The sequence below is a fragment of the Cervus elaphus genome, chromosome 33, assembly GCF_910594005.1.
Source record: "Cervus elaphus chromosome 33, mCerEla1.1, whole genome shotgun sequence".
In the NCBI taxonomy this organism is placed as follows: Eukaryota; Metazoa; Chordata; class Mammalia; order Artiodactyla; family Cervidae; genus Cervus; species Cervus elaphus.
This window is the reverse complement of record NC_057847.1, coordinates 69,429,105-69,443,713: the sequence shown is the minus strand read 5'-3', so window position 1 is coordinate 69,443,713 and position 14,609 is coordinate 69,429,105. Positions and strand designations below refer to the sequence as shown.

Genomic DNA, 14,609 nt, shown 5'->3' with positions numbered 1-14,609 from the left:
TCAATTCAATTAATTGAATTGAGTCCCCCATCAAATTCAGATACTACAAGCCTAACCCCTAATAGCTCAGAATGTGAGTGTGTATGAAGAAAAAACATTTTGGAGGTGTTTGCGTTAAAAGAAGGGCCTCTATACAGTCTGACTGATAAGACCCTCAGAACTCTAGTGCATGGTAACTCCATCCAAACCCCTGCACTGAGACCAGCAACCTGTAGCACAGCCCCTAGCAGCAAGACTATGTCCCTAGGATGACCCCGGCCCCTGCTACAACATCTACCTGTGAAACTCAAAGTTGCCAGGAGGATTATACAGTTTTTCTACACCTGAAGAGAGGTCCCTGACCTCCTTTTCATAGGGCATTTACAATTGTGATTCCTTCCTCCGTCCCTTCAATATGCACATGTACTTCCCACAGCTCAGAATAGTCTGTTTCATGAATCTGAAAGCCATTCCTTTGAAATACTATTATCAGGAAGGATAGGGGCTCAGTCTTCCAGTCTCTGTGGAAGGATGGAATCCTGACTTCAATAATAGCCAGCTAGCAGATAGATACAGCTGGCCTGATCACATTTCCATTGACCAGGCCTTTGTAATTTTTCACTTGAGTCCCTGCTCTCTCTCCCTATACTCTCATTTCCCTTTAAAACACCCAGACATCTTTGAACAAATCAGAATGAAACTCAGCACTTGCCTCTACTGTCAGTAGTTACAGAATAAAATCTGTTTAATGGCTCTGATGAATGTCTGGTTTTAACTTTGACACTGGCATTCTTCACTAAGAGGAAATTTGTATGCACAGAGACACCAGGGATGCATGTGCACAGAAGAAAGACCGCATGAATTGCAGTGAGAAAGTGGCCATCTGCAAGCCAAGGAGAGAGACTCCACAAGAAACCAAACCCTCTGACACTTTGATCTTGGAATTCCAGTCTCCAGAACTCTGAGAATTCCTGTTGCTTAAGTCACCCAGTCTGCGGTATTTTGTTATGTCAGCCCTAACAAACTAATGGAGGCCTTGTATCAATGCATTTATGCAAAATTTCAAAATTTTAAATCAAGCAAAAAGACGTATTAAATAATAATATTTCATCCTCCTACCTTGCATGCACATATGCTCAGTTGCTTCAGTTGTGACCAACTCTTTGACTCAAGCTCCTCTGTCAATGGGCTTCTTTAGGTAGGAATACTAGATTGGGTTGCCATGCCCTTCTCCAGGGGATTTTCCTGACCCATGGATCAAACCCATGTCTCTTGAGTCTCCTGCATTGGCAGGCAGATTCTTACCACTAGCACCACCTGGGAAGCCCCCTCCATCCTTGTCCTACATGCTTTTATGAAACTGGAAAAACCAGATTTAAATTTAGCTTGACTGGAGTTTTCACACCTCTGTCTTGAATTGTGGGAGCCCAGAAAGACCACGCCCTTGCCTTAGACCTAAGGCCAATCTCTTTCTCTTCCCTCACCTACCTCCACCCCATGCTATCAGTGACCACAAGTGCACATTTGTGGAGGTCTGAATCTTGATGTGCAAGCTGAGTATATACACACAAATAGCCAATATTCAGTCAATTTTCTGACATAGGAGAACACCCATTAAGACTACAGTCTGCTCTCATGAGGATGAAATTGGAATTTGGATCCAATGTGATGCTCACCTAGACACTGCTAGTGGGAGCTGGGCCATTTGGGCAGAAAGTTTAGAGTCTTAGGTATCTGAGCTATGACCTAGAAGAGGAGTCATACTTAAGAAAGGGATTATTTCCTGCCATATCAGTAAACACAGGATGTCCCACTCATCAGCGATTATAGCCCTCCAATGTGAACTGGTGAGCCCTGAGGGAATTTAAGAAAGAAACAAAGACTACTTGCCACCTAGTAGCCAGCTGACTTCAGACACACCCTATGGTGAGCCCCAAGGATGTGACAACACATCCTTGTTGTCTGGGGATGTGACTGGCCCCATATAGCTGTTCAGATCAGTTCAGTCGCTCAGTCATGTCCAACTCTTTGCGACCCCATGGACTGCAGTATGCCAGGCTTCCCTGTAGATGACCAAATCCAGGAGCTTACTCAAACTCATGTCCATTGAGTCAGTGATACCATCCAACAATCTCATCCCCTGTCGTCCCCTTCTCCTCCCACCTTCAATTTTTCCCAGCATCAGGGTCTTTCCAAATGAATCAGTTCTTCGTATCAGGTGGCCAAAGTATTGGAGTTTCAACTTCAGCATCAGTCCTTCCAATGAATATTCAGGACTGATTTCCTTTAGGATTCAGTGGGTGGATCTCCTTGCAGTCCAAGGGACTCTGAAGAGTTTCTCCAACACCACAGTTCAAAAGCATCAATTCTTCAGTGCTCAGCTTTCTTTAGAGTTCAACTCTCACATTCACATGTGACTACTGGAAAAACCATAGCTTTGAATAGACAGACTTTTGTTGGCAAAGTAATGTCTCTGCTTTTTAATATGCTGTCTAGGTTGGTCATAGCGTTTCTTCCAAGTGCAAGCGTCTTTTTATTTCATGGCTGCAACCACCATCTGCAGTGATTTTGGAGTCCAAGAAAATAAAGTCTGTTACTGTTTCCATTGTTTCCCCATGTATTTGCCATGAAGTGATGGCACTGGAAGCCGTGATCTTAGTTTTCTGAAAGTTGAGCTTTAAGCCAACATTTTCACTCTCCTATTTCACTTTCATCAAGAGGTTCTTTAGTTCTTCTTTACTTTCTGCCATAAGGATGGTGTCATCTACATATCTGAGGTTATTGATATTTCTCCTCACAATCTTGATTCCAGCTTGTGCTTCTTCCAGCCCAGCATTTCTCATGATGTACTCTGCGTATAAGTTAAATAAGCATGGTTACAATATACAGCTTTGACATACTCCTTTCCCAATTTGGAACCAGTCTGTTGTTCCATGTCCAGTTCTAACTGTTGCTTTCTGACCTGCATACAGATTTCTCAAGAGGCAGGTCAGGTGGTCTAGTATTCCCATCTCTTTCAGAATTTTCCAGTTTATTGTGGTCCACACAGTCAAAGCCTTTGGTGTAATCAATAAAGCAGAAGTAGATGTTTTTCTGGAACTCTCTTGCTTTTTCAATGATCCAACATATGCTGGCAATTTGATCTCTGGTTCCTCTGCCTTTTCTAAATCCATCTTGAACATCTGAAAGTTCACTGTTCACGTACTATTGAAGTCTGGCTTGGAGAATTTTGAGCATTACTTTGCTACTGTGTGCTGCTGCTGCTGCTAAGTCGCTTCAGTCGTGTCTGACTCTGTGCGACCCCATAGATGGCAGCCCACCAGGCTCTCCCATCCCTGGGATTCTCCAAGCAAGAACATTGGAATGGGTTGCCATTTCCTTCTCCAGTGCATGAAAGGGAAAAGGGAAAGTGAAGTAGCTCAGTCATGTCTGATTCTTAGTGACCCCATGGACTGCAGCCTACTAGACTCTTCTGTCCATGGGATTTTCCAGACAAGAGTACTGGAGTGGATCGCCAGTGCCTTCTGCATGTGAGAAGAGTGCAATTGTGAAGTAGTTTGAACATTCTTTGGCATTGCCTTTTTTTGGGATTGTAATGAAAACTGACATTTTCCAGATAACTGAGGTGCATATAAAAGGAATGATTTTAATAAGCCCGTCTCTGTCATTAGTCCATAGAAAAGCATTACATTCCTTAACTGTGGGATACCTGGTTTTCTTTAGTTAATAGTATTTTGATGTTCAGACTGCTTGCCTTTTGTTGCAGAACTTTTATATAACCTGGCTCCTCCCTTCACTTGTCCAGAGCAGTTCTCTCAGGGTTACTTGAAATGCTGCCAGCCTGGCTTGAAGTCCTAAAAATGTAACTAAGCAAGACCCTGTGGGGTCTCTTTCAAGTTTATGATTAACCTCTCTATCTGAATCTTTATTCCTTTCTTGTTCAAAACTTGTTTTCCTCAAGATTTTTGTTCAGTCACTCAGTTGTGTCTGACTGTTTGTCACCCCATGGACTGCAACACATCAGGCTTCTTTGTCCTTCACCATCTCCCAGAGTTTGCTCAAACTCATGTCCATTAAGTTGGTGATTCCATCCAACCATCTCATCCTCTGCCATTCCCTTCACCTCCTGACATCAACCGTTCCCAGCATCAGGGTCTTTTCCAATGTGTTGGCTCTTCAAATCACATGGCCAAAGTATTGGAGCTTCAGATTCAGCATCAGTCCTTCCAGTGAATATTTAAGATTCATTCCTTCCAATTCCTCAAGATTGAGGAATATCAAAGAAAAGGTTGAGGAGTATCAAAGAAAAGATAGAGGAAAATCAAGGAAAAAGGAGGAACTGTAATCAAGCCAGGTCCTATGGGATCTTCCTGAGACAGGTTTTTCTCCCATATACTCTGATTTAGCTCCTCTCTAAAGTACCAAGATAGCAGTATTTGGTGCAAATTTCTTGAGTTGTTTTGCAGGTGTGAATATCACCATCCCTCTCCCCCCCCCCCCCCATCAAATGTAGGAACCACTGAATGACTATGAACACAGAGCCCAGTCCTCTGGCAGCCTAAGGACTGATAATATTAACCCCTGTGCCACCACCCTGTACCTCACCATCAGCCACTCAGAGAACTGTGTGCAAGTTTATCACATACCCTGTAACCCAACCCTTCCCACACCTGCCTTTTAAAAATGCCTTGCCAAAACACTTAGGGGAGCTCAAAGCTTTTCAGGGCATGAGCCACTTTATCTTCTTGCATGGTCTTGCAACAAACCCTTCTCCGCTTTAAACTCTTGTGTCTCAATTTATTTCACCTCATTGTGCATTGGGAATGTGAACTTGCGTTAACAAAAATTCCCATCAAATAAGACATAGCCCTCACCTTCTGATTCTGAATATTTTTAAAGTTGAAATTCTAAACAGACATTTGCTTCACCATGCAAATTCCTTACTGTAGGAAAGGGTACTGCCAGAAGAGAACAAGAGGAGAGCCCTCTAAAATGAAGGCCTACAGCAAGGACTTCTGAGCAGAGTATTGGTAACTCACTTTGTGGTATGTGTCGTTTCTGGACTTGGATACACTTGGAGCATTTTTTTTGTAGTGATGCAATACTGAATTGTACAATGATCAGGTTAATATTCATATATCAATGCCTCCCTTTTCCTATTCTATTCTCAAACCTCTAGAACATGAGAGAAGAGTCTTTTCTGGGAGATTTGACTAGGCCAAGAGGAGACTCTAAAGACACATACTAGGGTTTTCCCTCAGGAGATGTTCTAAGCTATATGTGCCCAGGATGAAATCACATGGTTAAAAAGAACAATCCATAGCCTCTGAGCTTCCAATTTGTTGTTAGTGACCACTCTTTATATAAGCAAACAAACTAAGGATCGCCAAATACCAAAAAAGTCCCTAAGAGGAAATAAAAAGGTAAAAAAGTAAAAAGAAAAATTAATGAAACACTAACAAAAAAAGCTTGGAGGAAACAGAGGAATTGAAGTAACTAGAAAACAAACAAACAAAAACTATCTCATAATATAATTATTATATTTATGAAACAAACTCAGAATACAGGAGTAGGTTGCCATTTCCTCCTCCAGGGGATCATGACACCCAGGGATCGAATCCATGTGTCTTGTGTTTCCAGCATTGGCAGACAGATTCTTTTACAACTGAGCTACCGGGGAAGCCCTGTGTATGTGTACATATATCTACCTTATATTTCAATATGTGGTGTATAAGAGAGTTCTGAGAATGTTTCCTATGCAATGGGTGTCTTTTTATGTTCTTAGTCAAATATCTGATTAAGCATTTTTAAAAATTTTAATGAAGCCCAATTTATAAGTTGTTTCTTTGATAAGCAATTTTTTTTGATGGCAAGCTAAATACAATTTAGCATATTTTAAGTTATGAAGATATGTCCCTATGTTTTATGTTAGATGACTAATTGCTTTACCTTTTGCATTTAGGTCTTGGAAGGAAAATTATGACCAGCTTAGACAGCGTATTGAAAAACAGAGACATTGCTTTGCCAACAAAGGTCCGTCTAGTCAAGGCTTTGGTTTTTCCAGTGGTCATGTATGGATGTGAGAGTTGGACTGTGAAGAAAGCCGAATGCCAAAGAATTGATACTTTTGAACTGTGGTGTTGGAGAAGACTCTTGAGGGTTCCTTGGACTTCAAGGAGAGCCAACCAGTCCATTCTAAAGGGGATCAGTCCTGGGTATTCATTGGAAGGACTGATGCTGAAGCTGAAACTCCAATACTTTGGCCACCTCATGCAAAGAGCTGACTCATTGGAAAGGACCCTGATGCTGGGAGGGATTGAGGGCAGGAGGAGAAGGGGACGACAGAGGATAAGATGTTTGGAAGGCATCATCGACTCAATGCACATGGGTTTGGGTGGACTCCGGGAGTTGGTGATGGACAGGGAGGCCTGGCGTGCTGTGGTTCATGGGGTCTCAAAGAGTTGGACACGACTGAGTGACTGAACTGAACTGAACTGAGTTCCAACTCAAGTCAGTTGGTGAGTGTTGTAATTCAGGGTGAGGGCAACACTAATTTTTTTTTTTTTTTTCAATCAACATTCAATTCAATGATGCTTCAGCATCATTCCTTAAAAAACAAACAACAACAACAACAAAAAAAATCCTGTGATATTTCTATAATAAATTAAGGAATATTTTATTTGAGGGTGTTTATTTTTGAAACTTTATTCTTTATGATTGTTGTAGTCTTGCACACAAAAAATAGAATATACAGATTAATTTTAGTCCTGCAATGATTCTTAAAATCTGGTAGCATATATTCTGCAGCATGAGAGATTAATCACATGATTTTTTTTTTTTGAAAAGCAAGAAATAAAAAATTCTTGCCTTTAGGTTCAATTAGCAGTTCAAGAGACATAAGGCTCTTTGAGGCCTTGAAAATCATGGCTTCCTAAAAAAGAGAAATAAAAATAAAACAGGAGAAACTCAGGTTACTGGGACACTGGTTCTATCTTACAGATGTTGCAATTTAGGGGACACTCTAAGAAAGGCAGCACTGGAACTCTGTAATTTGGGGTGCTCATCAGACACCATCTCCTTCCATAGTTCTTGACTACAGAGTCAGGTTTAAAGGCAATTAAACATGTGCTTAAACATCTTGTTGTGCAATTGTACAGGACTGCATTCTCAGAGCAGGCAAGGACTGAGCTATGGCCCATTTCTCTCTAGGCCCCAAACAATTTTTATATTACTTACTGTTCACTGCCAGTTTTCCTATATCAAATGGTCAACAGTGATTGTTATGTCTGAAATTTTCTTTCTCTTTTTCCTATATCTTATCCTCAGAAACGGTGGGAGTATGAGGGTATCTGGACTTTAGAAGGTGAGCAAGCCAGATTTTAGAAGCTTATTCCCTACAGTTTGCTTTCAAGTCTGATATTGTTTTTCCTCCATCTTTCTTTTTTTTTTCTTCTTTCTTCTTTTCTTCATTTCATTTACAATATTCGAGGTGAAACTTATATCCTACAAAATATATACTGACTTATTCTCTGCTCATAACTGTTTGTTTCTATTTTGAGTTAGGTGGCAATCATTTTTCTTTGCTTCATAATCTAAGAGAATATTTGCTCAGACACCTAGAAATATTTATTTCTTAAATACCAATTTGCTTAAACTAATGATATAATGTGATACTTCTCTTTCTTTGGAGGAAAAATAACCCAGTTAGATTTCATGACTACAGGATATTTCTACTCTCTTTCTCATACATACTCTATGCTACATAGAGATAATCCTTATGCTGAGGCTATGAAACAGGGATATTCACTCCACGTGGAATTGTTCTCACTTTTATAGTCACTCACCACACTTTGACCATTCTGTCTAAGGAAAGAATCAGAAATATGGACAAAATTCTTTACATAAGAGTGCTTACTAAAGTAATGTTTACAATGATTTACAAGGATAAATTAAAATAAATAAATGCTAAAAGATGTTTAAGTAGATTATGATATATCCATGATAGCATATTTTGCAATTTTTAAAAATGTTTTAAAAGACTTTTTTTGGAGAGTGTTTTTTTTATTGGTAAAAATAAAGAGACATAGATATAAATGGGGAGGAAATAAAAGCTAAGGGAAATAGATGCAAAATATAAGATTTATGTGTCATGTTGAGGGTAAACTGAGGTAAAGCTACAGTCATTGGGTCACATTAGCATGCCCAATTATTCTTATCCAGGGCTTTGGTTAAATACGATCTTCACAATAGTTTTTCTGTGATCATCTCTTTTTAAAAACTGCAACCTCAACCCCTCTTCATATTCCAGCACTCTCATTTCCCTTGATGTTTTTTTTCACTTTTGTCATTAGCTGTCACATATATTCTGTTAATTTTTTCTTATTCATTTTTGCCCCATAGGCTTGTATCTCTCATGAGGCCAAGGATTTGGGTTCACTTTGCTTCCTGCTTTATCTCCTGCTACACGTTATTGCCAGGTACTTTGTAGACTGTTAATAAAATTTTGTTGAATGAACTGATAAATAAGCCAATGTAGATGCTTTTGTTTTTCTCTTTTTTGAATTTATATTTGAATAATTTTACAATTATCATTCTATTATTAAATTTAGAAAAAAAATTGAAAAGAAATTAAGGTGTTCTCCATACTGCCATACTATGGCAGTATCTTACCCTTGCTTTTCCTGCAGTCACTAATGATAAAGATTTTGTTGTGCTATAAGAAAGAAGTACTCCATTTTTTTTCTAGTGCCAGAATAAAAGGAAATCTAGAAGAAAAGATTTTTCCTCAACAAACTGTGGAAAATTCTTAGGGATGGGAATACCAGAGCACTTTACCTGCCTCCTGCAAAACCTGTATGAAGCAACAGTTAGAACTGGACATGGAACAGCAGACTGGTTCCAAGTTGAGAAAGGAGTACATCAAGGTTGTATATTGTCACCCTGCTTATTTAACTTACATGCAGAGTACATCATGACAAATGCCCAGCTGGATGAAGCACAAGCTGGAATCAATATTGCCAGGAGAAATATCAATAACCTCAGATATGCAGATGACACCACCTTTATGGCAGAAAGTGAAGAGAAACTAAAGAGCCTCTTGATGAAGGTGAAAGGGGAGAGTGAAAAACCGGGCTTAAAGCTCAACATTAAAAAAACTAAGATCATGGCATCCTGTCCCATTGCTTCATGGAATATAGATGGGAAAACAATAGAAATAGTGACAGACTTTATTTTCCTGGGCTCCAAAATCACTGCAGATGGTGACTGCAGCCATGAAATTAGAAGACACTTGTTCCTTAGAAGAAAAACAATGACAAACCTAGACAGCATATTATAAAGCATGGATACTACTTTGCTTACCAATGTCCATTTAGCCAAAGCTATGGTTTTTCTAGTAGTCATGTATGGAATTGAGAACTAGACAATAAAAAAGACTGAGCACCGAAGAACAGATGCCTTTGAACTGTGGTTTTGGAGAAGAATCTTGAGAGTACTTTGGACTGCAAGGAGATTAAACCAGTCATTTCTAAAAGAAATCAACCATGAATATTCATTGGAAGTACTGATGATGAAGCTCCAGTACTTTGGTCACCTGATGTGAAGGCAGGAAGAGAAGTGGATGACAGGGGTTGAGATAGTTGGATGGCATCAGTGAGTCAATGGAAATGATTTTGAGCAAAATCTGGGATTTGGTGATGGACAGGTAAGCCTGGCATGCTGCAGTCCATGGGGTAGAATGGGACGGAGAGACTAAACAACAACAACAACAACATTTTATAAGTACCCAAATAAAAGGCATGAGCAATATTACTTTTTCAAATATCCAAATAAAGCATGACACAAGTAAAGTTAAACAGGGTTTGGTTTTATGGTGAATTATTCAATATGATCTCTAGAATTACATTATATCACCATTCATGATCCATCTATATACTGTGTATTCCCTTTCTATCAGGAAATTAAAACTGTATTTGTTTTTCTTTATCAAAATTTAAAATGGTCAGCTATTCCTTGGGAATTATACAAGGAAAATCTAATTAAGAAACATTGAAAACAGAAAACTCAAGCTAATCTGTAGTGGTGAAAAGTGGAGGATGATCAAAGAGATATGAAGGTGTTGGAAATATTACATACTTTGATTGTTGTGTGAATATATAGAGTATATATTTGTCAAACTGTTACTGAACTTCAGCCTTTGGTCACTGGTTCTGAATAGAAATGCAGCGATAGAGCTCTGGGTGAAGTTGAAAAGAGTAGTTTTTATTGCTTTACCAGGCAAAAGGGGCCACAGTGGGCTAATGCCCTCAAAACTGTGTGGTCCACTCTGGAGGGGGTTATGAGGAGTCTTATAAATGTGCAAGGAGCATGGCATGATCAGCTCATGAACATTCTTCTGATTGGTTGGTGATGAGTCAGCATCATCAACCTTCTGGTTCCAACTAGTCTGAGTTCTACGTGCTTGTGGGCAGCATATAGTTAAGTTTTTCCATATGATGGGAGTTTCAATATTTGCAAAACAGCTCAAAAAACATGAATCAAAGTTTTATCTATAGCACTCAAGGAAGAACTAAAAAGTTCTTGATTTTGTTTAATGGCTAAATTATTATTATTTCGTCTTGCTTGACTGTTTTCCTCTGCATTTTCTCACTGTTATGATTAGATTTATTCTTTGACTAAAATTTCAATACAGACAAAAGGCAAGTGGAAGACATGGGTGGGGGTCTGTTCTGGGAAGACCTCATAGGGTCCTGCTTGATTAAAAACTCTATAATTATATGTGTAAGATAAGTGAGTAAATTCTACGTATATTGTATTTTAATATACTGACAATATTAGAAGAAGACTTTAGAAAAATTAGTGAGGTTAGGAGAGAACTATAATTTATTTCAAACATCCTTGTCCTCAACTCCATTCCTATTTAAAAGCCATCAGTGTCTCCAGTCTCACAATATTCTCTCCACTTGGCCTCATGCCGGAGTAATACAGTCCATCTTTTATTATGCACCTACACAAATCCTCTATTTTACAGGGTCAACTCTTTTACTCTCCCCAACATACCTTTCTCATTATGAACTTCCCTCTCCTTCATGACCTTTCTTAACCTCAGCCTATAATCCTCTGCTCTTAGCGGAGAAGTTCCCATATCTAAAATCCTCCTTTGTTCAACAAAACTCCCTAGGACCATCAAAGACGGGTTTTTCTTATAATCTTAACTGTTAGATTTTATCTCCTCTATACTTTTATATCTATACAGAGTGACTTTTCATGTATACCTCATTATCCCAACTGGACTTTAACCTTCCTCATCTCAGGTATTCAGTTTTACAACTATTCAGTTCTCTTACTCTGTTTTACATTTGGTAGGCTTTCATTCATTATCTGTTGATTGACAGTCTACATGCTATAAACAACTTTATACTGCTTGGAAATAAAAGATGTCAAAGAGCCAAAGACCATATTGTTTGTAGTTTTGCAGATAGGCAAGGTGGATAACTATAATTAGGAACAAAAGAGAAACATAATGAATCAATTTGATAGCAAATAATAGCACAAGAAGATTGGTAGACTTTCCTTTTCTCATATAGTCCCATGAAATAATATAGATGAAGGACGATGGAGAAAGAGATGATAATATTGTACTTACAGTTGCCTTCGGTTTCATCATATTAATTTAGAAACCCTGGCAACTACGCTCCACAGGAGACAGAAAATGATGGATGTGGCAAATTACTGCTTCCTCTAGCAATGTGGGGGTATTTCTTGAACTAATTTTTATCAATGGACAAAGGAGGATCAGCAAATCAATGTTACTGAAATGAAACATTTCCAATTTAATCATATCAGGTAAAATCATAAAATTGAAGCCAATTATTTACAAAATGCATTTTATAACCTTCAAGAATTTGACTGAAAAAATAGTTTCAACAAACTAGTAAAGTATATACATTAGTGGATGTAAGCCATAAAAAATAATATATGTAGAAACTGTACATTATTTGGAGTGGTCTTTATTCTCCCTGATGCTGGGAAAGATTGAGGGCAGGAGGAGAAGGGAATGACAGGGTGAGATGGTTGGATGGCATCACCGACTCAATGGACATGGGTTTAGGTAGACTCCAGGAGTTGGTGATGGACAGGGAGGCCTGGCGTACTATGGTTCCTGGGGTCGCAAAGAGCTGGACATGGCTGAGCAACTGAATTGATTGATTGATTGATTATTCTCCATATATATACACACATATATAAGTATGTATGTGGAAGTTTTGCACTGTATAATTGTCAGTGGGTATGTTTTGAATACCTAGTGTTTGTCAGATACTGTGTGAGGTCCTGTGGCAGAGTTTTGAATAAGAAACAGCTTCATTCCTCAGATAAATTTAGTTGGTAATTGAAACAAATAAATGAGAAATTTTAATAGGGGAGAGTGGGTCCAAAGTTGTAAGGAAGCAGATAGAAGAAGTTGGAGTATTAAGTAGAGTGCTTTGGAAGTCATCCCAAAGTAGATGATATATGAATAGTGTCCCTAATAGAAAGTAGGACAAAAGATAACAGGACAAGCTTGAAAGAGGGAACAGAATAAGGTCACAAGATATATTTGTTTAAGATATATTTGTAAGTCTTTATGATTGCCACTGCAAACTGAGTTAAGCTAGTCTTGGTCACTCAAAGTCATCAGTCCTCTGATGAAATTATTGGTAGTCTTTGATTCAACGAGTAAGGTGAAGGCTATTTCTCTTCTCATTCAACCTTATTTTCAGGTAGTATATTAAAATGAGTATACCTCTTGGTCCATCTTTTGCTACATATAAAGTCATTTATTATTATCATGCACAATACTGGCTATTTTTGGAAGCTCAGCTTGGTGCAGTTCAACTCATTTTCTCTTTTATTCAGTGACAAGTGCTTGCATGAAACATTTACTCCAACTCAGATTCATCAGAATTCTAACGGCAGAATCAGTCAGTTTTCTAAATGAATCAGGTTCATCATTTTCTACTGAATGAAGTGTACATGATGAAATGGAATTTATATCTAAGGTGTTGATCCTTAGTTAGTAAAATTTACACAGAAAAATTTATCCAAATTTTTAGCCAATTTTGTCTCTTAAACACATAATTTCACCAAAGAAAATTTAATTCAACTAGATTATGTAAATTTTGTATCTTCTTGTGCAAATTTAATCTATGAAGCATTTTCCATTGATGTCTCAAGAAGGAGGATTATTGAATAGGATACTTCATATTTTAATTAACCGCCCTTGGATTTAAAATTATCTTACACACACATATATTCTAGTGTCTACACAAAAGTACATTACATGAGCTCATAGATGACAACTCCTTAAAATTTCTTGCCCTCAAGATGGATCACAGGTCAAATAGATATGCACATCATGTCACAACTGCTGATTTGACCACAGCTCAACCACAACACTGAGAAATAAAATACTGAAATCTGACGGAAGAAGAAACTCAAATTAGAAGAGATTTCATGGCAGTTTGGCCCACCACATTCTTCTCACCAATGCTCCAGGCCCGCATGGCTGCCTCACTGCCGACTGGGGAAGACATATAAGGAATCTGCCTAAGACGGCTGTGCAGAATGGAGCTGGAGGAGCCTTATTTGCAAACAGAGATACTCCCGAGAATAACCCAGATACTCCATTTGATTTCATATCGGAAAACTGTAAGAGGCCATTGTAAAAAACTATCCCAAAGAGCATAAAGCAGCTGCTCTGCTTCCAGACCTGAATTTTGCCCCAAAACAGAATTGGATGGCTGCCCATCTCTACGAACAAGGTTGCAGAGATTTTACATGTACCTCCAATAAGGATATATGAAGTAGCAACTTTTCATACAGTGTATAATCAAAAGCCAGTTGGAAAGTGTCACATTCAAGTATATACCACTACACCTTGCATGCTTCAAAACTCTGACTGCATACTGGAAGTCATTTAGAAAAAACTTGGACTCATGTTGGAGACAATACACTTGAGAAACTTTTCACTCTTATAGAAGTGGAATGTTTAGGGGCCTGTGTAAACACACCAATGGTTCAAATAAATGACAACTACTATAAGGATCTGACACCTAAGTATACTGAAGAAATTATTGATGAACTCAAGTCTGGTAAGCTCCCCAAAACTGGGCCGAGGAGTGGAGCTTCTCATGTGAGCCAGTCAAAGGTCTTACCTCTTTGACTGAACCAGTTTAAAAGACCTGGATATGGAGTGCAAGTAGGATTTTAATTTATATTTAATCATAAATATGTCATTGGATAAATGAAACATGAATCTCCTATCTACCTAAATTTTTTATATTATTTGTTCATTTCTATCTGTTTATACCTTGCTTGTAACTTAGCAACTTACAGCTGTAAGTACCATGTAAGAACTTCAGAGCATCATTTTAAAATCTTCTGCTATCTTGGTTAACTATGAACACATTATTTCATAATCTAGTTAACAGTTATTTCAACATTATCCATTTTCAACTGTGCCTTCACTTTTATCAATAAGATTAAGGTACTGTGAAATAAAAATTCTGTCAAATTTTAAACAAAAACAGGAAAGATTTCATAAAAGGAAGTGAAAGTGAAAGTTGCTCAGTCATGCCTGACTCTTTGCCACC

The 14,609-nt window shown here is 38.3% G+C and overlaps 1 pseudogene; it reads left to right on the top strand.

The window, feature by feature from the left end:
* Positions 1-13,470: 13,470 nt before the first annotated feature.
* LOC122688521 lies at positions 13,471-14,227 on the top strand (annotated as a pseudogene).
* The last annotated feature ends 382 nt before the right edge of the window (positions 14,228-14,609 follow it).